This window comes from Pelodiscus sinensis, chromosome 2 (assembly GCF_052426305.1).
Source record: "Pelodiscus sinensis isolate ZL-2025 chromosome 2, ASM5242630v1, whole genome shotgun sequence".
In the NCBI taxonomy this organism is placed as follows: Eukaryota; Metazoa; Chordata; order Testudines; family Trionychidae; genus Pelodiscus; species Pelodiscus sinensis.
In genome coordinates, this window is record NC_143053.1 from 234876934 (window position 1) to 234902365 (window position 25432).

The 25432-nt window shown below is 43.0% G+C and overlaps 1 protein-coding gene across 11 annotated transcripts in view; it reads left to right on the forward strand.

The window, feature by feature from the left end:
- CCNY (cyclin Y) overlaps nucleotides 1-25432 on the forward strand; it is a 174303-nt gene that overhangs the window by 31691 nt on the left and 117180 nt on the right. Inside the window, exon 2 of one of the 11 annotated variants that reach the window (XM_075922702.2) lies at nucleotides 21271-21422. The exons of the other annotated variants lie outside the window; for them this stretch is intronic. The gene's annotated coding sequence lies outside the window, so the exon portion shown is untranslated. The remainder of the gene's footprint in view (nucleotides 1-21270; nucleotides 21423-25432) is intronic. 11 annotated transcript variants of the gene reach the window in all.

Here is a 25432-nt window from a genome sequence, read left to right on the forward strand (position 1 = left end):
GCATAAGATTGATTAGTATTAGTATTTCGAATGGATTAGGTGTATTACATAAATTGTGCTTAAATGATGAGGCCTGTAAAATGTCAGTTTAGCCATACTAGGCCATATGCTTAAAATTGCTTGACATAAGAGACCAAAAGAACAGGGTGTATTGATTTAAATAACTGATATAAATCATGATTTTAAATCACCAATAAATAAATAAAGTGACTAAAAACATTAAGCCTGACTGTGTTTAGAGTGCAGTTAATTTTGGAATAAGTCCCATTGAACTTACTGACACTTCTGTTTTTTGAGAAAACAAGTACAGAATGGAATTCCTTTGGAAAAGCTGAGTTATGCTGAAGTAAAATAAGGAATAGACTAATGGCATCACCGTTATGGTCTGTGACTATGATGTTCCAAAATAAAGGGCACATATTATGTAATATAAAATAAGAAAATAAACTCTTATTTTAGGTAAGCTAAACTTTTGTTCCCTAGCTATATCCAGCACAACAAACAGCTTGGGATTCTACTTGTCATATCATACTTATATTAAAAGGCATAGAGAGAGTCTTGAAGAATGATGCACTGCAAAATGAATTAAGTTCCTAGCCAGGTGATCCACTCAGCCATATCCACATCTTCATCTACAATCATTTTCTCCCCAAAAGCAGTTTTCCTTATATTTAATTCTTACAACTAGGCCCTGCATCTTCTTGCATTGCTCACACTTGACACAATTTCCTTTTTTACTCGGAATGAATTTCTTCAAAATATTCTTAGATAGATAAATTTGACACTTTACGAATGGGCCTAAACAAAGATGATAATTATCTTACCCATTACAAAGATAGCTTCCCCAATTATCATCCCTAATATCATGATCTCATAGACACTAACCTCCCCCCCTACGCCACCTCTGCTCTAAAATCTGATTTGTCCATTTTTTGTGTTCACTTTTTTTTTATTGTATCCCTTTGGTATATATGGTCATGCAAATTTTCTTCCATAACTTGATCTGAGAAAGTGAGTCTAGCCCACGAAAGCTCATCACCTAATAAACCATCTTGTTAGTCTTTTAAAGTGCTGCATAGTCCTGTCTTTTGTTTCAGCAAGACCAGACTAACACGGCTACATCTCTATTACTTTCCTAGATAGGGTGTCTCTTACCACAGCAAGGCTGCAGCTGGCCCAGGTCAGCTGATTTCTGCTCACAGGGCTCAGGCTGTGTGGCTGTAAAAGTGCTATGCAGATGTTTGGGTTTTGCTGCAGCTGTGAAACTGAAGAGACAACCTGGCTCTCCATCTGGGCTGCAGTGGCAGCTGCTGCTGTGCTCTGCTCCAAGCTTGGTGGCTCCCTGGGCTTCCTACAGGAAGCCTGGCTGCACGGAGTCTTCCAACTCAGAGCCTGCTGCTTCCCAGGCTCTTAGTTCCTGCTGGGAGCAAGGCAGCTACGCACACTTTGGGTGTGGACCACCCCACTAGATGTGAGAAGGTTGGTGTGGAGTTAGGCTCCGGGTAGGAGCAGCACAGAGCTGAGAGCCCTAGCTGTCAGTCCCCACAGTGTCCTTCCTCAGCCACTGGAAGTGCTCCTGGTGAGGACAGTCACGATTGACAGATGGTTGTGTGAACATTACCTAGGTCTGTTTAAGATTGTAGTATGGACGTAATATTGGGTTCAGTATTTCCACCTTCCTTGGTTGAGAGGATTCATTATTACCTTATTGCGGAGTGCATTGACACAGCAAACTGTCTAGGGTGGGAAATTATCTATGGATGAGTTACTTTATTTATTTTTATGATACAGCTGTTGTACTTACCCCTTTTGCAGAGTGTGTGTTGTGTGTTCAAGGGTGTATGTGTTTCCATGTGAGAGATTTTTAGGCTTTGGTGTTTTTTTTTTTTAAAGCTCAGGCAGAAGTAAAAGGAGTATTGTGAAATTATTCGCTTTTTGCATGTTAGGAAGAAGAAAGCTAAAGAAAAAAGTCAGGCAGCATTGAGAATGAAAGCCAAAGGAGTTTCTGATGTTCGCTTAATGGGCCCATACTGCATCAGAATCCTGGAAATAAGAATCAATGTAAAGTTAATATTTATCTTCTTTGATCCCTCTCTGACAATTCCAATATTTCCTTGCATGAAAATCTTATTTAAAAAACAGTATCTTGATACTATAAACTAATCTTTAAAATGGTTTTCTGTTAGTCATAAATGTTGATAAATGCATCTTGCATGATCATAGTGGTATTTGTGATAGAATCAAAAGCACTTCCCTTTTTTGACTATTTGCAGTATAAATCTTGAATATCATTAGGAAATGAACTGATCTTTGCCCTCCTAGAGGTGGTCCTTTCAGATTAGGTTTGAGTCCTGTTGGTGGGGAAACAGAGGCGCTTGCATTGTTAGGGCTCATGCTTATCTCTGTTCTGTTGGAACTTCATCCTCCCTGGGTGCATTGTTTAAACACTTTTCACCAGTACTAACATTCATTTAAAACTTTCAGGGCCAGATATTCATCTCTTGTAAAGTAGAAGGTCATGTGCCTCACAGCTTCAGTAGACTGAGAATACTGCACACACCAGCCTCTGCTTGTATCTATTTTACCCCAGGAGATCCCTGTAAACCCCCCACCCATGTCCTTCTATTTTAGGGATGACTTGCTGCTGCTGCACCCTGTTCCCCTCCCAGGGGTTCTATGTGCCACCCAAACCCGTGTTCCCCAGCTCTATCTACTCTGTTTTCCCTAGTTTCCCCAGCATGCGAGGACCTCTGTGTTCCTAGTGCAGGACGGAACAGGAGCAATCCAATGATTTGCTCTTCATTCCCCAAAAGGAGCAGCATGCTCGTTTGTCACATAATTCCCTGGTGGGGAGGAATGCTTGATTGCAGGGCAGAAGAGATCAAAACACTGAGCAGAGCCATCAGGGCAGGCATTGTGGGATATTGGCAGAAGCCAATTCTGTCAACAGAACAAACAGCAGTGTCTATGTTGGCTATTCTGTTAGCAATAAAAGGAGGGGGAAAGGAAAAAAACACTCAGAGGTAGATGTTTTTGGTGTTGAAACTAAACCTTTTTCCTGACAAAAGTTGCAGTGTGTACATGCTCACTCTTTGTTGCCAAAAGGCAGTTTTTGTTGACACAACTTGGTAGTATAAATAAGGCCAAAGTTGTTGTCTTCATTTCAGAGAGATGACGAAAAAAGCAAGGCGGTGCTTGTCAATCCAGCCTGTAGTAAAATCACGTGCTTTAATATAAAACAAGTGATCTCAGTGTTAGGAATGTAATAGTATAGTCAATTAACTGATAAGCAAAAGCTTATAGGTTAATGCTGTAGACTATATGCATTTCTCCTCCCCCTGTCTCCCGCTAGTAAATTTTGTTGTAGGCTGGCTCAGTCCTGGCTTACACTGGGTCTGGGATCTACCTCCACTGTGGCTCTGCATTTACAGTCTATAAGGAGCTAGGCTGGCAGGCAGCCTGGTTCCGTTCTGGCTCACATCAGGTCCAGGAGTTCAGACCCCGTCTCCCTGGACGGGGGCTGCTGCTGCCTCTGTATCAGAGGCAATAGTGTGGGGCAACAGGCAGCCAATCCACGAGGGGGGCTGGTTTTGAAACTAGCTCCCTTCACGGACCAGCTCCCACTTGCCACCCCACACTGCTGCCTCTGACACAGAGGCAGTGGTGGGGGGCTCCTCTGGAGTGGGGCTGGAGTGCACTGGCTGCTGGCCCTACCCCTGGGGACTATAGAATAGTCAAGTAACCAATAAGAAATCAACTATTACTCAGTGTTATGGGTTAGAAGACAAATGACTATTTACAAAGCACCACATCTTTATTTACAGAATAGTAGGAGGTCTGGGATTTGATAGGTGACTGTGTCCTCCTCCTTCATAGGAATTTTGTAATGGTTATATTAATCATGCTCCTTGCCACTGGATATGACAGCTAGGTTTGGATGAGCCACTGGGCGGCAGGGGGGGGGGGAGGGGGAGGGTATACTTCACCTCAAATAACTTGGAAAAGAAGCCCAGGGTTTTTTGTTTTTGGAAATTTACTATCTGTTTCATAGGTGTTGATGTCACCCCTTTCTCCAGCTTAAATCGTAGCATGACCAGATGTGGCTTCTGACTCCTGCCAGAGTTAACTGAAGATCTTCTGCTCTGGTAGCACTTTATAGGCTAACAAAACATGTAGATGGTATCATGAGTTTTTGTGGGCACAACCCACTTCTTCCGATAACTCTGGTCATCTGGAGAAGTGGGTTGTACCCCCAAAAGCTCATGATACCGTCTACATGTTGTGTTAGTCTATAACAGGGGTACCCAAACTTTTTTCAAAGAGGGCCAGATTTGATGAAGTGAACAAGCGTGAGGGCCGACCATTTTGCCTGACATTCTTTGAACCATTAAAATTAAATGCAAATTAACTATTTTATGCAAAGTTTATTGCAAACGGCATACTTTTCATTTCGTCACATGGATGACAAATCTAAACAGGTGTTGAATCACTCTGCCTTTCATATCTGAAGGCCAGATGAAAAAAAAATCCAGGAAGCTGAAATAAATGTCAGGAACATTGTAAAGTACATTACATATTATTGGTAATAAAGGTTGTCTGTCAACTTATAAGTTCAAAAAATATGAACAGGAACATAACACCAAGTATACATGTTGTGTCTAAATATATTTATAACTGATTTAGACCAACTGACATTAACTGAGATTTTACAATGTATTCATCTCAATACATATGGATTTGTTGGGGGCCATAAAAGATAGATATTGGCAAATTACCTGGGGGCCGTATTAAACCGGAACACGGGCCGCAATTGGCCCGCGGGCCGGACTTTGGACATGCCTGGTCTATAAAGTGCTACCAGACCATTTTTTTTTCTGTAACAGACTAACTCGGCTACCCCCTGAAGCTTTTGAAGATTTTCTGAAGTATTAGCACACTTCACTTACCCCAAACACCCCAGTTTAACCTATTTCTTGTGCTGGGAGTTCCATGAGGCTTTATTTTTTCTCTTGTGGTAACTGTCTTCCTAAAAACTTAAAAAACAACAAATAGTCTGGTAGGACTTTAAAGACTAACAAAACATACTCTTGTCTATCTAGGTGGCATTAGCTGTTGAAAAATGTGCTAAGAGTCAAACATTGACTTACAGTTAAAGAGCTTATGTAAAGTACCTACATTAACAGCTTTGGAAAAGGAGCTTTGCTAGTCAGCCACAAAAATGGGTACAGCCTAGAGAGTGCTGGTGCATGCTTTTCTGTAGACAAAGGTACTTCTTTTTTAAGTAGGGGGCCACTGACCCACAATAAAATCAGTCGGGAGCCCCATAAGAAGAAAAAACCCAACTCTTCTGGGCTTCTGCCGGTCTGGGGCAAGTAGGTTTTGTGGGGCTGCCCTAGGCTCAATGAGGAGTTCAGTATGTGTGTGGGGGAGTAGGATGGGGTGCAGGATATGGGAGGGAGGGTGCTCAAATGAACTGGGGGTACGAGTGCAAGGTAGGGGGAATGTGGGAGGGAGCATAGTGGGGTGTGGGGTCTGGACAGGAAGGGGCAGCGGTTGGGGAGCCTACCTGGAAGAGCTTCAAGGAGGAGATAAGAGTGACTCAAAATGGCTGTATGGGGTGCAGGAAAGGGCTCCCTGCTGGCACTGCCCCCTGCTGCTCCTGTTGACAGTTGCTTCTGCCAGGAAGAACCCATGGTCCAAATCTGGCCCCGGCTTGCCTTGTTAGTCTGCCTCAACCCTTACTTGAAAGGACATTTGGTGGGAAGTTATAGTTGAGCCTCCAGGAACATCCAGTCCTTAGCTTCTCTACTGAGAGACCTGCCTGGGAAGAACTGTCCTGAGACTACCAGCCCTTTCCCATATCATGCAGCATCTGGGAAAATAGTGGAGGGGGATGAGGGATGTTTAAAAAGCACTGGTGTGTTACAGTATGTGTTTAATTGTTTGTCTGACTTGGAGCTGCTACCCCATCTTATTAGACAAAATTTCATTACCTAATGGCTGTCTCTGAAGGAGAAAAGAGATTAATTGGGAGCAGAAAACTTATTTGAACAGTTTAATCTCTGGTATGCTGTTCTGTGTGTTTGAGAAGAGGGTCAGCATTAGGGATGTGAAAGTGTAAACGCTTAACAGATAATCCTGGACTTCTCTGTTAATGTTCATGGTTACATGCAGGCTCCCACCCTGTTCCTCAGGAGCTGGCTGCCACCCTGTGCTTCTGCTTCTGTATCAGAGGCAGCAGCAGCCGCCAGCTCCCTGGGAGTAGGACTACAGGAAGGTGCCGGTATGCACTAGGAGCTATCTTAAAAGTTGGCTCGCAATGTGCACCAGTTGCCACCCCATGCTGCAGGTGCAGGTAACCATGTAACAGCTGGGATTTTTGGCAGTTACACGTTTACCCAATTACCCGCTTTTTAACATACCTACTAAACATACTAAGAAGTAAATCAGAAAGGAAAGCATCTTAACACGGAGCCAAATGAAAAAGCCTTTTTCCATAGAGAAGATTGTCTTTAATACGTATTGGATGGTTAGATAAGTAGAAAGACTTTATTTATTAACAAAAGCTTAACAAAAACCCTGGCCTTTTCTTGCTGCTGTTTGAAAAATCTGCCTGAATGGAAGACAGAAGATCATAAAGAGACAACACTGTGGAAAACCAGGATGCATCGTGACCCTAATTTTAGTATTTGCACTTTATTGGCAAACAGGAATATGTTTATTTTAGGTTTGTCATAAAGAAATGAAGATCAAGAACCTTGAAGCACTAACGTAAATAAACGATAAGCCAGCTTCAGTGTTAAATCATGTCGGTCTGGTTATTATTGTGATTTTTGCTAAATTGATGCACTTGGTTTCTTAACACCTAGCTGAGTGTTCTTCTACTTGGCTGAAATTTAACACTCTCGCCATCCTGATCAGGTGGTCAGTAATAGATCCCTACTACAATATTTTTATTATTAGACCATTGAATCACTATCCATAGAGATTTTATAGAACAGTTTAGTTCATTTAAGATCACTTGATTGGATTGAATGGTTTGTTTCACATAGTACACCTCGCCCACCAGCACGACCTGTTTTGTCCTTCTGATTTTATACCATAGGCCAGTGGTTTTTATACTACAGGTTGTGACCCCGTACTGGGTTGTGGAACGTCAGGCACTGGGTCTCATTGCTGCAGGGTGATCAGGTGACCAGTGGGGGTGCTAAGGAAGAGGTGGTCTTCTGCTGCCTGAGCTGTGCTCCAAAAGTGGCTGGCAAAAGTCCTGGGTCCTTGGTGGAGGAGGGGGGAGAGAGTGCGCAGGGCTCTGGACACTGCCCTGCCTTGAGCACTAGCTCCACATGCCCATTGGCTGGGAACCTGCTGATGGATGCTTTTGGGGTGCAGCATGTTCTGCAGTGACAGGAGAGGCAGGAAGTCTGCCTTAGCACCCTTGTTGCACCACAGACTGGGAGCTGCTTAAGGAAAGTCCTTCCTGCCATAGCCCTGACACCCCCAGAGCTGGAACCCCCTCCTACACTCCAAAGCTCCCATCCTCAACCCCACTTTGGAGCCCACACTCTAGTCAAATTATGTTGGGTTACAGGCATCAACAATTTTCTTGAACTGGATCATGAGAAAATAAGTTGGAAAACCACTTCCCTAAGCGACCTGTGAGGGGGGCATGAATCCCAAGCACCAAGGGTGGGAGGGACAAGAGCCAGACAGCCTCCAGTGGTGGGATTAGTGATGGGGAGCACTTGGTGCCAGCCGAGGGCAGGGCAGGCGGCACAATGACCCCAATTTGCTGTGCTCCTCTGGCTGCATCACTCAGAGAAAGGAGTGGTAGGACCACTCTGCACTCACCTATGGAGCAACACAGCTGTGAAGCAGAGTAAAGTGGATCTATTGCTTTGTTTGTCCCACTGCTGCCTGTGCCGCCCTTTTAGCTCTGCTAGTCCCTGGGCCATATCACTTGGTGAAGGGAAGAGAGGCAGAGCAGGGGTGAGGAAGAGGTAGGGAGAGGGTGAAACGGGCAGAACGAGGGTGGGGAGAGGCAGGACCTGGGGTGCAGGGGTGGGTTGTCCCGACCCTTCCCTGAACTCCCCTCTTTACCAATTGCCTCACTTTTTGGCTTTTTGCCATTACGTGATGTAATGGAATGGGACTATTTTTCATTTGACTGTTTCAGATGAGATCCTGCTTGTAGTTTATCATTTTCCATACTCACCTCCTTAGTAAGACATAGAGAATCTCTGCTAATAGACCTTTCCATTAGGATGTCTGTTCAAACAATGTGCTCTTCCACATTTGTTGGCTTTACCCAGCTCTTAAAATTAAATAGGTCATAGAGCAGTTTTTAAACTGTCAGCAATCTGGTTCCATTTTGGTTTAGGTAGAGTTTAAACCTTGACTGCTGGATGTGCATATGTGGGAGCCAGTGAAAGAATACTAATGTGGTTGTGGAGGGTTAAGTATTAGAGAAGTTAAATAATTTAGTAAAGTTGGTTACTGAATGCATAACCTTAAAATCCACCCCCTGCACTTTCCAGTACCACTGCATTGCTAAAGCATATTAAAGTAAAGGAAGAAGTTACACATTTCTGGTGAGGTTGAAGAAACCTTCTGGTGTAAAGGGGATATTTGTCAACCTATCAAAATAATTTACTTAGTACGATATTGTTGGGTTAAGAAACAGCAACTTGATCATTAATAAAACTTCTGTATGGATATTAAAAGTACAGGCAGTCCCCGAGTTACGTGGATCCGACTTACGTTGGATCCGCAGTTACGAACGGGGCTTTTCTCGCCCCGGAGGACGGGAGCGGCGGGACGCCCAGATGTGCCGCGGTCCGCCACCCCCGTCCTCCGGGGCGAGAAAAGCTGCTCCCTGTCTCCCTGGTCTGCAGGGAGACGGGGAGCAAAGCCTTGGAGCACGCCCGCAGCGGGACAGCCTAGGCGCACTTGAGCTGTCCCCCTGCGGGCATGATCCGTGGCTTTGCTCCTCGTCTCCCGACCAGCAGACCAGGGAAACGGGGAGCAAAGCCACGGAGCACGCCAGCAGTGGGACAGCCGCGGCGCGCCTGGACTGTCCCGCTGCCTGCGTGCTCTGCGGCTTTGCTCCGCATCTCCCAGGTCAGCAGTCCAGGGAGATGGAGCAAAGCCGTGGAGGACTTGGGTGGTCCCGCCACCCCCGTCTCCCTGGTCTGCTGGGGGAAGGGGCGGGTGCAGCGAGTGCCCCCCTCCCTCCAGCAGACCAGGCTTTTCTTGCCTACCCCTGGGGTAGAGCAGCTGGGGGCTGCCGGGTTGGTCCCGCAGCGCCGCTCGGGACCAACCCGGCAGCACCCCAGCTGCTCTGCCCCAGGTGTCCTGATTCAGCCGCTGCTGGTCAGTTTCAGCAGCGGCTGAATCAGGACGCCTGGGGCAGAGCAGCTGGGGTGCTGCTGGGTTTCTCCAGTAGCGCCGAGGAGCCGCGCTACTGGAGCAACCCAGCAGCACCCCAGCTGCTCTGCCCCAGGTGTCCCCAAGTCAGCCGCTGCTGAAACTGACCAGCGGCTGACTACAGGAAGCCCGAGGCAGAGTTGCTCTGCCCCAGGCTTCCTGGAATCAGCCGCTGATCAGTTTCAGCAGCAGCTGACTTGGGGACACCTGGGTTTCTTAAGTTGAATCTGTATGTAAGTCAGAACTGGCGTCCAGATTCAGCCGTGGTTGAAACTGATCAGTTTCAGCAGCGGCTGACGCCAGTTCCGACTTACATACAGATTCAACTTAAGAACAAACCTACAGTCCCTATCTTGTATGTAACCCGGGAACTGCCTGTATAAATAACTTGCTGTTTCTCTGTTCTCTGAGGCAATAAAGTGATTCAGAGGCTTCAGTTTTAAAACTTCATTGTTTCTCCATAGAATACTTTGGTTTTATCATCATGTTTTCATTAAATGTCATGCCCCGGCTAAGATGAATATATGTGGATTGAGTATCTTAAGTGTTAAATTAAATGAAAAACTTTGATTGTATTTGCATTGAGCAGCAACATTACTGGGATAATTGTTGTTTCTTGTGACTCACAACAGCTAGACTTTTGAGACTGTTTCTGGGTTCTGTAAAACACAGTCTGTTCTCAGGACTCTTTCAGATGGAGTCTGACTTTGGGACTTTTAGAAAATGAGCAAAGCTTCAGGATTAACACTTGTCTCTCTGTGGGTGCACTGATGTCTTGTTACGAGTGCTTGTGTGTGTTTTTATGCATCCTTATTATTGCTTGTGTTGGAAAAGGTTAATCTCTGTTTAACCCATACTCTTAAGAGATTATTTTCCTTTACTGTATTAATTATTTACAGACTTTTAAACACTTTAAATTCTTTAAAATCCTGAAGTCTTATGTTAAGTCTAGATAAATTGGTGACATGCACTCTAGTATGAACACCATAATTCCTTTTAAGGAAACCTGCCTTTGTACCCACAGGTACCTATCAGTGTGTGACACTTCCTAGTATGGGACTAGAAGCTGAATCTAATAAATATGTGCTGATGTTATTAGAGCCATAGGAGAAAGGATTCTGACAATGAATTTTTACGATCAGCCTCAATATGTATATGTTGGAGAGAATTTCTAGTGTAATCCTTACTTCGTTCTAAAATGATGTCTTCTCTTCTTAAACCTTTGTACTCCGAGTGGAGCATAGGTCACCTACAAGTCTCCTCCACTTCACTCTGCTTCACATCTGCCTAAAATGATGTGCCAGTAACATAATTCCATTGGAACTGATATTTAGACCTGTGGTTTAAACTGCATAAAAGCCATGTTCTTAGTAAAGTTGTGATGTTAGGGAATTACATATGAATGCTGTGCACTGGAAATGTCTGAAAAGTTTCAAAAGTGAAAAGTTTTGTAATACATGTAAAATAGTTAAACCATTTCTGCAGCAATGTTGCTCTTTAGCATAAGTTTTTCAGTAAGCAGCTTCCTTTTCTGTTTTTAAATAATGGGGGTGGCTGCACAGTGGAAGTGTATATTCACATACTTATCCCTACAGTTTCTGAGAGGCCCAAGAATGAATGGGTATAGTGATAAGGAGGAAACATTTGCACTGCTTCTGTCTGTACTAGAGATGTGAACATGTATCCGAGTACATGATTAACCGATGAGCCTGGGCTCATAAATTAACCCTTTCAGTTCAATGTAGCCTCTCTTCCCTGTTGCTTCTGTATCCGAGGCAGTAGGGGGAGGGAGGAGGAAGCGGGTTTGGTTTAAGCCACCTGCTCCCTCCCCCGCCCTTTGTGCTGGTGCCTCTTACATGGCAAAGAGTAATTCTAATTTCTAGCCATGAGGGAAACAGTGGATTCCTCTTGATGTCAGTTTACAGGTATAGGTGACAAGCCAGTTATTGAAAAGTGGTGTAGCATTCTTTTTTTCCTCAAGCCAGCATTTTTTTGAGTCTTTAAGAAAAACAAATAAAACCAACAATCCTAATTGAGGATTCCACAAAGCCTAAGTCTCCTGCTTTGAATACACAATAGCAGTGCTTTCTCAGGTGCTTAATCACCTGTGCCTGTATTCTGTGTTAGGGTTAAGAAGGACTTCCTGTTGAGAGCTAAACATTTACCCTCAGTTGGAATTTAAGGAGTAACCAGTTTTTTGTGTGTCAAAGAGATGCAGTGTATGGACTGGAGAGATCTCCATGAGAATACTGTAATGAATGAAGTTACCATCTATTTCACACCAGAATTTGTTTAAATGAGGGCAAGCTTGAGACAAATGTAGGTGAGTTCCCCAATTAATCTTTCAGTTGTACACAGATTGGTTCGTCATGGATAATTTATGGTATATTGCAACAGAGGAAAAAACTCATTTGGGAACTAGTTACTGAAAGGCAGTTTATGGCTTCAATTTTATTATAGTTTATTGCTTAGGTCTGACATGGAGAGGCAATGTATGAGCTACATAAAAATCCTGCCAGTTCCAGACTTTGTGTGCAAAATAATCATGTGTAAAATTATGATGACAGGCATGTATATAGTCTTTGTGTGATAGTTGGTGAACCTGGGAAGTACTCGGGTGAGAAACCCATGACGAAGTTGCAGCGAAAGGAGAAAATCCTGATGGATTTTCCTCTTAGAGAAGGCAGTTGCTGTGCAGTGATGTGGGAGTGGTGTAAGGTTTCTTGATTAGATAAAGGAACCTTAGGAAGTTATTGCTACCCACCCATTTATTTCTGTACTGACTTGTCCAACAAGAGTCCCCAAAGAAGGATAAAATAATAAAACACTGTAAAACTTAAAAATTCAGTTCTCTCCAAATTTCAACTGTGTTGATGTATCCCCCAGATTTTTTTTGGGTGTAAAAAGTACAAAAATAATAAAACACTGTAAAACTTAAAAATTTCCAGTCTAGACGTAGCCATTGTGTTTGTAATGTTGGAGTGTACAATAATTTTCTCTTCCGATCCCTCTGTAAAGAGCTGACTGACCAGGTTTATTGAAGTCAATGAAAAGACTTGAATCAGTGAGCTTTGGATAAGTATCTGAAGGTGTACCTTTTAGTTTCTGACTACAGCTTAGGAATTATTTCTCCTTTCCCTCCTGCTGTTTAGAGCAGTGTTTCTCAACCAGGGGTACGAGTACTCTTAGGGGTACTTGAGAGAAATCTGGGGGATACATCAACACAGTTGAAATTTGGAGAGAACTGAATTTTTAAGTTTTACAGTGTTTTATTATTTTTGTACTTTTTACACCCAAAAATTTCATTGCCCGCCTGGCTATGATTAAGTTGTTTAAACAAATCTGTTGCGTGTGCGCGCGCACACACACACTTTATTTAAAGGGGTATTTTATAAAAAAAAAGGCTGAGAAACTCTGGTGTAGAGGTGTATAATCTTTAGAGAACAGAGTTTAAGTAATTGGATTTGATGTCACTTAATGCTAGATAATTCATTTTTAATAGTTGATAAGGATCAGGCTTTGAAACGAGACATTTTAAAATTGATATCAGTTCCTCATAAGCCATTAATTTTGGGAGGTACATGATGCAGCACATTTAAACCCTGTCTTTTCTATCTTTGCTGTAATAGGTGCTGGACGCATAGATGTCTGAACGTATTTGCCAAAATATTTTGATCTTACATTTTTAATTTTGCGGGTTTTGCCCACAAAAGCTCATGATACTGCATATTTTTGTTAGTCTCTAAGTTGCCACGGGATTACTTGTTGTTTTTAAAGAAATGATCACTTTTCCCATCTCCTATATACTGTATACCAGCGGCTCTGAAACTTTTTGGGCTCCAGAGCCCTTTACATGTGTAAAAATGTATGTGGAGCCCCACTGGTCCACTGATTGTATGTGTTGTTCCTATCGATGTTTCCAATTTGTCAACATCGCGGAGCCCCTGGAGATGTCTTGTGGAGCCCTGGGGTTCCGTGGAGCACAGTTTGAGAAACACTGCTGTATACTATGTATATATTTACTATAGACCTTAAATTATTTACTAATCCACTTTTATCAAAAATGTCTTACTAAATACTTCCCCCTCACTGTGAGGGACTATGTGCATGCTTTAACTTTTTTAATGTTTTTATCACAGATTTTAATATTTTAGTGCAACCATTAGAATGGTTATATTTTAACTCTGTAGTGAGGCCTTTTTTGCTCTGAGCAAGCATGCTTAGGGTTACCAGATGAATTTCCAAAAAAATACCGGACACACATGATCTCAGAATGGGAAAGTGGGGGGAGGGATGACTGGCTGGGAGGGGAGTGGGGCTGGCCGGGAGGGGGTCGGGAGGAGCGGGCCTGGCTGGGGAAGATCCGGGGGGGAGAGGGGACCAGCTGGTGGGGAGTGGGGCGGGGAGGTGGTTGGGGGGCGTGGAGCTGGGAGGCGGGGGGAAACCAGATGGTGAGAAGCAGGGCTGGCTGGAGGAGATCGGGGGAAGGAACCGGCTGGCGGCCATCAGGGCTGGCTGGGAAGGGGTTGGGAGTAGTGGGGCCGATCGGGGGAAGGAACCAGCTGGCAGGAAGCAGGGCTGGCCTGAGGGGAAGAGTGGGGGTGCGAACTGGCTGGCGGGGAGTGGGACTGACTTGGGCGCACACAGATCCCGGGGCACTGCATGTCCTGCATATGGTCCCAGCAGGGCGCACGAGCGAGTCCGGCCCCGGGGATCCTGGCCCCACTCCTCTCCTGGCTGGTAGACATGCGCATGCAGTATGCAACTATGTACTGATATTCATGATGATAATAAAACTTACTTAATTGGAAAATACCGGACTCTTATATGTCCGGGACTTTCTCAATTTGTTTTCCGGACAGAAAGCTCAGATACTGGACTGTCCAGTTCATAACGGGACACCTGCCAACCCTAAGCATGCTGAAGATGACTATGTAGACTGGAAGTAAACTGCAGAAATTCCCTTAGCACTTAAGAATTGATTGATTGATTGATGCAAACCTTGAGACCTTTTTAATCTGCAAGTAGTTTCTCGTGTTCTAGGGTGGTGTGGCAGAGGCCAGTGCAGTCCTGTATTGTACATTTTGAAGATTGTAAATGTAATGCCCTTTTAAATAGGAAAATACCATGTAAGCAGCAGGCTGTTTGACTAAAGTTGTTTTTTGCTTACGCACATTTTGAACTCTCAGTATGTTTGTGGAAAGTGTGTGACCTTTTTGCCTGACGTGATCATTCCTTCAGTGTTTGCTCTGTTCGCTGTTTCAGTTTCCTCTCAGACTGCAATCAAGCCAAGGGGTGATTGGCTTTTTGTAAGTATTTGTTGTTGTTTTGAATTAGCCTTCTTTTTCATTTATATGACATTCCAGCACTTTACATGTCATTGAAAGAGTGGGGAGGGGCGTAACATACATCTGTCTCTCTGTCTCTGTCTTTCTCTGGTTAGACCTTTTCCTATCCTCCACCAACTTTTGCCTTGTCCTTTAGTAAGTTCAGTTCCACCAAGAGAAGAGTGCTTTCCTTCAATATCATGAAGAAGATAGTGAAGAGTTAAGTAACCTCACAGGGCATACTTCAGCAACACATCAGCTGACCGTAGCTCTGATATGTGTGCTAAGTCTGTCTGTTTGATTGTGGTTCCCCTTTTTGGTTGAACTGACATTATTTCTTCACATTAGAGGCTAAAAGTCTCAACCATTTACTAACAAGGTAATGCATCAGTACAGGGCATCTTCAAGCAATTAGTCTAGCCAAGATAGAGGCAGGAGGTATGAGTGCGGGATTGTGGGGCAGTTTGTTGTGCATGGGGGAAGGAAAATATAGACATGTTTGAATAACATTGAGCTGCTGCAATGGCAGCTGGATGATGGCCAGCATTCCTAACCTCTGCTGTGGGAGAGCAAGTGGCCATGACATCAGAGAAGGCACTAGTCGCAGAGGCTGTATTTGAGAGGGGAGGAGAGGAGAATGTTGACAGATGGAAGACTGGGTGGAAATATAAAGGAAAAATGAAGAGAAAAATGAGATGTTATGCATTAACTCTTACTTGTATTCTAGTCTCTCTTTTGGCCCCTTTGCTAATAGTTGCAAGTGGTGTGCGATGCAGTGAGGTGACGTGGTGTTTTTATATAAGTTATGTCAGAAAGATCTTGTGGTTTGGATAATCTAACCAATAGGGACACAAGGCCTGGGCTACAGATTTTAGGACTGTCAATTGGGATTTTCCATCCAGCTGCCATTCCCAGCAAGAGACCAAGCTTTCTTTGATGGGATAACAAGTCTTGTGGATAAGGGTGAAGCGGTGGACATGGTATACCTAGACTTTAGAAAGGCATTTGACATGGTCTCGCATAATCTTCTTATCAATAAACTAGGCAAATACCACTTAAGATGGGGCTACTATGGGTGCATAACTGGCTGGAAAACAGTTCTCAGAGAGTAGGACTATGTAGCACTTGAAAGATTAACAAAATGGTTTATTAGATGATGAGCTTTCGTGGGCCAGACCCACTTCCTCAGATCAAATAGTGGAAGAAAATTGGCACAACCATATATACCAAAGGATACAATCAAAAAAATGAACACATATGAAAAGGACAAATCAAATTTCAGAACAGAAGGGGGATGAGATAGGGGAGGTAAATGTCTGTGAGCTAATGATATTAGAGGTGTTCGCAGACGAATATGTAGAAACCATCTACTTCAAGACAGACCCAAGAAAACCAACAATAGAACACCACTTGTCATCATCTACAACCCCCAACTTAAACCTGTCCAACACATTATCAATAAACTACAACCTATACTGGAACAGGATACTAAACTCCGAGAGGCTCTGGGAGACACACCCATAGTCTCCTATAGACAACCACCTAATCTCAAGATGATTCTTACCAACCGCCACAGGACATACCACACTAATACCAACCCTGGTACCTTCCCTTGCAAAAAACCCCGTTGCCAGATTTGTCCACACATTCACTCTGCTGATACCATTATTGGACTTAACCAATTTAGTTATATGATCAAGAACACACATTCCTGCTCATCCAGAAATATAATTTATGCTATCATGTGCCGAAAGTGTCAGTCTGCTATGTACATTGGACAAACGTCTCAGACACTTCGCCAAAGAATCAATGCCCACAAAACAGATATTAGACAGGATCACAAAGAAAAAACAGTTTCTTGCCATTTCAACCAGAAAGGGCATTGTCTCAACGACTTGATTACCTGCATCCTGCTTCAAAGACCTTTTCACACCAGACTTGAAAGAGAATCCTCTGAACTGTCATTCATGCTTAAATTGGACACTTTACATCTCAGTCTAAACAAAGACATTAATTATCTTACCCATGACAAAGATAGCTTCCCCAATTATCACCTCTAATATCATTAGCTCACAGACATTTACCTTCCCTCCCCCATCCCCCTTCTGTTATGAAATTTGATTTGTCCTTTTCATATGTGTTCATTTTTTTAATTGTATCCTTTGGTATATATGGTTGTGCCAATTTTCTTTCACTATTTGATCTGACGAAGTGGGTCTGGCCCATGAAAGCTCATCATCTAATAAACCATCTTGTTAGTCTTTAAAGTGCTACATAGTCCTGTCTTTTGTTTCAGCTACACCAGACTAATACGGCTACGTTTCTATCACTATTCTCAGAGAGTAGTTATTAATGGTTAACAGTTATGCTGGAAGGGCATAACAAGTGAGATTCCACAGGTGTTTGTCTGGGACCGGTTCAGTTCAATACCTTCATAAACCATTTAGATGATGGCATAGAGAATACGCTTATTAAGTTGGCAGATGATACCAAGCTGGGAGAGTTTTCAAGTGCTTTGGAGGATAGGGTCATAATTCAAAATGATCTGGAGAAATAGTTGAAGTAAATAGGATGAAGTTTAATAAGAACGAATGCAAAGCACTCAACTTGGGAAGGAACAATCAGTTTCACACATACAGAATGGAAAGTGACTATCCTGGAAGGAGTACTTCAGAAAGGGATCTTGTGGTCATAGTGGACCACAAGCTAAATATGAGTCAATAAGGTGACACATTGCAAAAAAAAAAAAAAAAGCAAACATGATTCTGGGATGCATTAACAGGTGTGTTGAGAGCAAGACATGAAAAGTCATTCTTCCACTCTACTCTGGGCTGATTGGGCTTCAGTTGGAGTATTGTGTCCAGTTCTGGGCACCACATTTTAAGAAAGATGTGGAAAAATTGTAGAAGGTCTAGAGAAGAGCAACAAAAATGATTAAAGGTCTAGAAAAGATGACCTATGAGGGAACGCTGAGAGAATTGAGCTTGTTGGGTTTTGAAAAGAGAAGACCGAAAGGGATCATGATAGCAGCTTTCAAGTATCTAAAAGGATGTTACAAGAAGGAGGGAGAAAAATGGTTCTCCTTGGCCTCTGAGGATAGGAGAAGAAGCAATGGGCTTAAATTGCAGCAAGGGAGATTTAGGTTGGATATTAGGAAAAACTTCCTAACGGACAGGGTGGCTTAAACACTGGAATAATTGCCTAGAGAGGCTGTGGAATCTCCATCACAGGAGATATTTAAGAGCAGATTAGATAGACATCTGTCTGGGATGATTTAGACCAGGACTACTCAACTTTTGAAGCCGTAGGCGCCATAAAGATACTCTCAGTACATGCTGAGGGCTGCAGTTTGTGTGGTTGGATATGAATGCAAATAGCTTCCTTCACACGGACAGGCATGAATACAAAGATTAAGGCAGGACTACACAACACACAGGACCCATTTAAATCAGGTCTGCTGATATGAATAAAATGCAACATTTAGTCAATTTTCACCCATATGTCAGCACTTTTAATGAGCAATGACAGTCCAGGAATTCAACTACTAAACCCCATATCAACAGAAGACCACTATATTGACTATTTTTTGTTTTGGCTCCCGCCTGTGGGCTGCATGTTGAGCCCTGCATAAATCCAGACTGCGCTGTGGGCTGCCAACAAATGGACTGCGGGACGCATGTGGCCCATGGGTCGCATGTTGAGAAGCCCTGATGTAGATGTTGCTTAATCCTGCCATGAGGGCAAGGGGCTGGACTTGATTTTCTCTTGAGATCCCTTCCCGTTCAGGTATTTTATGATTCTAAGAGGAGCAGGGTGGATAACAGGGAGATCTTGATTGGTGGCTAGCTTGCCCCAGTGACTTAAGCAACAACAGGAGTGCCAGCCATCTTAGGCAGTGAGATGCAGCTTGAATGTTTGTTGGACACATCAGAGGAGTAGTATGGTGGTGGGCAGTGTTCTCTTTAAGGTACGTAGCTTACAGGGAACACTGGTGGTGAGAATGATTGTATGAATAGGTGATTTTGGGGAAGGAGGACACCAGGGATGTGCCTGTGGGGCTCATTGAGAGAAGGGGGGAAGAGAAGAGAATAGAGAATTGCAGGTGCTCATGAAGGAGGAAAAATGCTGAACAGAGTGGGGTTAAACTTGGAAGGGGTGCTGCAATCCTTTGATTTTGAGCAATTGTACATTGTGATTAAAGATTGAGAAAAGGAGAACTCACAATGCTTTAGGACCAGAATAACACATGGTTACTCTGGTCCTACTTGTGGTGGCTATGGGAACAGAATGGGCAAGGTGAGGGAAGGTATCTTTGTCTGCATCTACACTGGCACACTGTTTTGAAATAATTAGTGCTATTCCGAAATAACTTAGTCTGCGTCTACACAGCAGGCAGTTACTTTGAAATAATGTTGAAATACTGTCAAGCTGGAGGACTTCTTACTCCAAGTCCTATAACCCTCATTGTAAGAAGAGTAAGGGAAGTCGGAGGAAGAGTGTTCTATTTTGAAGTAAGTGCTGTGTAGATGCTCCCCATTTCAAAATAAGCTATTTTGAAATAAGCTACGCAATTGATGTAGTTCAATTTCTATAGCTTATTTCGAGTTAAGCCTTGCTGTGTAGACACACCCTAAATGACACAACTTTCTGAACACTGCAGAATAATTCCAGACTGATTATAAATTCAGGCTGTCACGTCAAACTCTTGTGCATGTGATTAACTTCAGTTATGCATTTATGTCCATTTATGTTGCTACTAAGGCTGTCAATTTATCTGCATTAATGCCTGCGATTAATGCAAACCAGGATTAACGCGTTAAAAAAATTAATGCATTAATTGTAGGTGTTAATGTTGTGCTGCCCCTTTGAAGTGCCGCTCCAGTGCTTCAAAGGAGGCAGCACATGAGGGGTATGTCTAGACTACATGCCTTTGCTGGCAGAGGCATGTAAATTAGACTACCTGACATAGTCAATGAAGCGGGGTTTTAAATATCCCCCGCTTCATTAAAATAAAAATGGCCACCGTGCTGTGCCGGCTCAGCTGATCATCAGAACAACGTGGCAGTCAAGACGCGGATCGGTCGGCGAGGAAAGCCTTTGCTGACTGATCCCTTATGCCTCGTGAAACGAGGTTTGCAGGATCGGTCGGCAAAGGCTTTCCTCGTCAACCGATCCACGTCTTGACTGCCACGTTGTGCTGACGTGATACAGAGGCAGCAAGGGAAGGGGGATATAAGTGTAGTAGACAGGATTAACTGATAAGCCTAGTCGACTGCACATGGACATTCCTAGTAATGATTGGCCTGGGAGCATGCAAAGTCTCCGCCCCTTCCCCTGCCAGGGATGTGTGGTGCATAGAGGGAGTTGCCAGCTGTTCAAAACAGCTGGCAGTTTCCTTTAGGTGCTACGTGGTCCTGGTTGGGGGAAGTGAAACTTTCCTCTTGCTCCCTTGTCCCCGGACCCCTGCTCCCAGATGTGATGATTGGCCTGGAGCTGGGGGAGTGCACGCAAAGTCTCTTGCCCCCCATTGACATGTGGCCCTGAGCAGCATGTGGAGGAAACCTATGTGTTTGGGACTGCTTTTGGAGGGAGCCTGCCTAAGGGGCCTTGTTGGACTGTTGGCTGGGAGCTTTCCAAGGTAAGTGATTCTTGGCCAGAGCCTGCCTCCAGCAACTCAGCTCCTCCCACTTCTTAACTCCCTGCCCCTGGTCACCACCCCCTCCTGATCTAGGTCACCACCCAAATCCTTTGCACATGGCAACAGATCACAATTCCCTCCCAGACTCTGCACCCCCGCTACACTTGTCCCTCAGTTCAAAATTCACCCCTGTACCCCTACCCCTGCACCCCTACTCCCTCCCAGACACAGCACTCCAGTTTCCAGATTGCAACCCCCTACTTGATCTAAACTCCCTCTCAGTCCCCCACACCCTCTCCTGCGTCTCAGTCCCCAACTCCAAGGTCCTTTTTGCACCCAACATCTGTCCCAGACCCTGCTACCTCTCCATAGAGAAGTGTGGCCCTTGGCCACTTTCAAAAATCTTGAAATGGCCCCCAATCAAAAATTATTGCCCACTCTGATCTAGATCAGTCTGAATAATGCTTATCTAACCTTCTCTTAAATATCTCCAATGATAGATTCCCCAACTTCCCTGGTTTTAAGGAATTCAGACCAAAGGAAGGCATGATGTACAGCAACTAGCTCCCTTGAGAGGTTTCCAACACACTTTTGTATGATATCCTTACTCGGAGAAACACAATATTATTCCTTCCTATCCTTCTTACCAGGAACTGGCAGGTGTTTCAATTTAAATAAATTGACTTCATTGATGTTGGGGAATTGTTTTCTAGGGACTAGAGGTGAGACTGCCACAGTTATTTATTTTAAAACTTGTCAGTGGACTCCCAGAAATGAACTGTCAGCCCTCACAACTCCCGCCAAATGGGTCAGTAACACTGAGCTTTTTGATTGAGTCAAGCTAATCTAGAGAAGCTAGTTCCAATTATTTTTCTTTTTCAGATGGCTGACCACTGTGCTTCTGTACTCATGATTGCTAAATGAGTGCTAACATGCTTTCTCAACTTTTTGAAGTGTGAAGAAAAATCAGTGCTATTCTAACATTACTTCTGTAAACTTAGAATTTTGGGTCAATGGCTCACAGCTACGTAAAGGTAGGTGGGCAATTGATGCTCTTTGGTAACATTTTTTTAAAATAGCAATTATTATAGATGTTCAATGTTAGTGCCTCTGTGCAGAGAGAAAGATAAGAGACTGGTACTATTTGTGTCTTAAAATATTTTATGTGTTTAACTATGACGTAGCTACTTGAGATTTCAATTTGTTTTCTTTCAAAATTCATTTTTTCCTCTCAGCATATTCAGAGCTGCGTGGGTCACTTTTATTATTTCAACAGGAATTGTTAACACTTAGATTTAGGAACCTGACTTTCTGTTCTCAAGTTTGAAAATGTGGCTCTGTGTTTTTCTGGTATAATGTGGTTGAACTGCAAACAGTTCTTAGTTATGGCTTAATACATATTATAAAGGCTGTATTTTAAAATAATTCAGTTGTTCTCTTTGGCATATAGCAGTTTTCATATACTTCCTTTGGACAGCCTGGAAAATGAATTTCATGCGTGGTTTTGTGGAGTAGGCTGTGGTTAGATGTATAGACATGGGAGAAGTCATGTATGCCCAATTCTTTTGCATTGTGATTGATTCTGAGAAGGAAATTTATGTTGGAGAAATTTATGGCTTCATAATACTCTTGTTGAATGGGAGCAGGAGCAGGACTTTGGCTATACTGTGTCTTGTGTTACCTGTCTTTGATAAGTGGTTTGTTCTGCCAAAGAGCAACATACAATAACCAGAGTAGAAGTGCAGTGTCTGATAACTCTGTACAAAGTAACACATTTTTAGTAACATATGATCAGCTATAGAAGTCCCTTGATGCCCTTCCCAACCTGGGAATTTATCTAATGTCCTCTTTATGAATTGATGGAGAGTGAATTGTAAGAGCTATAAAACAGATGTCAGCAGTACAGTGGAAAATGATGACAAATTGTGCCTTCTGTGCATAGCTCATTTTGCTGGTCATAGGCATGCTGTCAAACGGGGGGGGGAGGGTAAGTTGTTTTAATTTTGCCAATAAAGTAATAACTCTGCTTGCCTTAAGTGATGATTATAAAAATATAATCTTTGAAATGTTGATGGTATATCCAGAAGTAAGGCAATATGTTACACCAAAAAAAAGCTTGTGATTTAAGTCTACAGTGTTGACTGACCTCCCCCCTTGTGTTGCAGCCATGTACACAATTCCTAAGTATTAAGTAATCCGAATAGAAGCTATACTTATTCTTCCAGCTTCCTGTATTCCTTCTCTTGTCCTCAACCACCAAAGGCTCCTGTGATAACATTTCACAAGAAACATGCCCTAATTCACTTTATCAAAAGCTGTCCCGTTCAAAACAAAAAACTTCAAGCTCATTGCCTTGGAAAGTGTGCCATTTGGAAAAAGGATATGGAAAATAAGGCATGCTAGTAGAAGGAGAAAAAGTTATCTTTGATAATGTTTTCTTTTAGTTTTCTCTTGTTAATACATTCTTTGCTTTATCCTTAAATTATTGTTTTACGGACTCGGAAGTTGAAAATAAGTGGGAGAGTAGTACAAGAAATATAAAATGAAAACAGTACTGAAAGATGTTCAGTTACACTTATTCCATTGTGTGTTACCTGGATTTGTGCACCTATTTAGGTGTGGGCTAAATAAAGGTGTGTATATATAGTGTTACTTAGAGAATAATTGCTGCAGTTTTAAGTGTCCTGTTTTACTTATTGTGGAATAAGGCTAAATATAAAATCTGTTAAATCTAAGTAGAATTCACTTCTTTGTTTTGTATTACTGGTATTTTATTCCTCATTAACATGGGAACATTCTAAATGTATTCCTAACCATAATTGCAATTCTAGATTTTATATTCTTGTTTTCTGATGCTAGATTGTGATCCTGTGCCTGCACTGTTCTATTTGGGTGGGAGTTTTGCTGTTTCTCAGTTGGAGCACTACTGGGCTGTGGAGCACTGTTTTGTTCCAGAGAGAGAAGTGGATTGATATTGATTTTACCATCAAGAAGAAAATGCTGCAGAATTTACTACCTTTCATGGCACTGTAGTCCAGTGGTCCCCAATGTGGTGTCCCCAATGTGGTGCCCGCTGGGGCATTTGTGTGCCTGCCGAGTGACCAGGGCCGGCTTAAGCCATTCTTGGGTCCCCGGCGCGTGCGTGGCCCCTGCCCCGGGTGCCCGGCATGTGCGTGGCCCGGCGCCTGGCAGCCCCCGAAGGTTGGGGACCACTGCTGCTACTGTAGCCATGTGCCAGTAATAGACTTGTGGTGATTTTCAGAGCTGCTCAGGTGTATGTTGTATGACAAAACAGTGTGTAACTTGTATAATTTGGAACAAATAGTTTGCTCCTGTACTAGCATTGGGAGGGAATGCCCTATTTTTGCACTGTGTCCTTTTTCAGTTTGCTCTTTATAATACAGGCAAGTTATAAACCATTACTCCAAAGCTTGATAGTTTAATCTTTTCGTAAATTGCTGTTTCAGGAAATAGCTTGGTTCCAGTGTGGCATACCGGAATACTTGAATGACAAATACAGAGAAAGTAATGTGCAGAAAACATTATGCAGATTTCCTATCTTTGTTCCACCTTTTTTAAAATTAAAAGCCTGGATAATTCCCTAGACTCTGTGCTCTCCTTTATGGGACCAGAGGCTTCTAGCGTATTGTTCTGTGGGGGGTTCAGCTGCCTTCACAGTGATCTTTTGCCATGCTTTCTGCATGTGTGGCAGCCTCTCAAGTTTGAAATCTTACTACCCCAATGAGATGGTGTGTCAGGGGAAGGTCTGAGGGACTTGTAAGTCCCCTTCTCCATATCTCTCGCGTGTGAGGTGGAGCTGATCTAGGGTGAAGCGCTTGAGTATTCTTGTTTGTTGGAGTCTAGTGCAGTTACCTTTTTGCTAGATTTGTCATATAAGATTCAGAAAAATTACTTAAGCTTAGATTTTTGAGAGGGGTGCTTTTTGAATTCCTTGAGTGAATTGAAAGCTCAAGTCCCATTGAAAGACAGTGGGACTTCTGTGCTATGCTCATGAGGCACTTTATACAATTCCACTTTACTAGTTTTTTCTGTTAAAAAAGAAACAAAAGCTACCACCTCCTCCCCCCAAAAAACCAAAACCCCCCAAACAAATTATAAAACTCCCAACCCTCACCTGACACTCCTCTATTCCTTTTTTGCAGACTACCAAAAAGGTTTGTTTCTAAAACTTACATATAAAAATGCAAAAATTACTTTCATGTGTATCATCCACACCAAATATGAACTTTGGTTCTGAAATGTGGCCTTGCGATCACAAAGATAATAGCCATGTGCATGACCTCTTATTCCCAGGCATTGTGTCACATACTGGGTTTGATTCAGAGATGAAATGAGAGGTCCCTGAAATTAAGTAAATTGTAATCTCATGCCTTTCTATTCTTTTGTTTCAGCTTACTATATAGTTCATCCCCCATTCAGTAAAGAAATAGAGACCCAGATTCTCAACTGGAGTAACTAATTTATGTCAGTTTATACCATTTTAGTATCTGGCCTGTAATCCGTGTGTACGTTTTCCTATTTTATGTTCTGAATCCAGAAAGGAACCATTATGGTAATCTCATCTCATCTGGCCATTTGGATACCGAACATATAGTTTTCCTGAAGTGATTCCTGCTTCAGTTCCACAGTTTGTTGGTGAATTATAACCAGGCTTTTAGACCTCCAGTAGTGATGTAAAGACTTTAGTTAATGTAGAATCCACCACAGACTTAGCTGAATTGACTTATGCTCAGTTATCCCGACAAGTTTTTGTCTTGTTTCCAGTCAAACGTTTTAGCTTGTAGCTGATGGCGCTCTGTATGCTGCTGTTATGTGTAGTATTATGTTTATGTATAGTAGAGCAAGGATACGCATCATATATTGCAGATGTTTCCTAATTACTACTCAAGTGCTCATCAAAACAATTCTATCACTATTTCAAGGTCAGGTGGCTCTACTATTTTGAACTTCATGACAACTCTCACACACTACTGGTTAATTTACGTTTACCAATGTATGCTTTTATATCTGTCTATTGATTTGC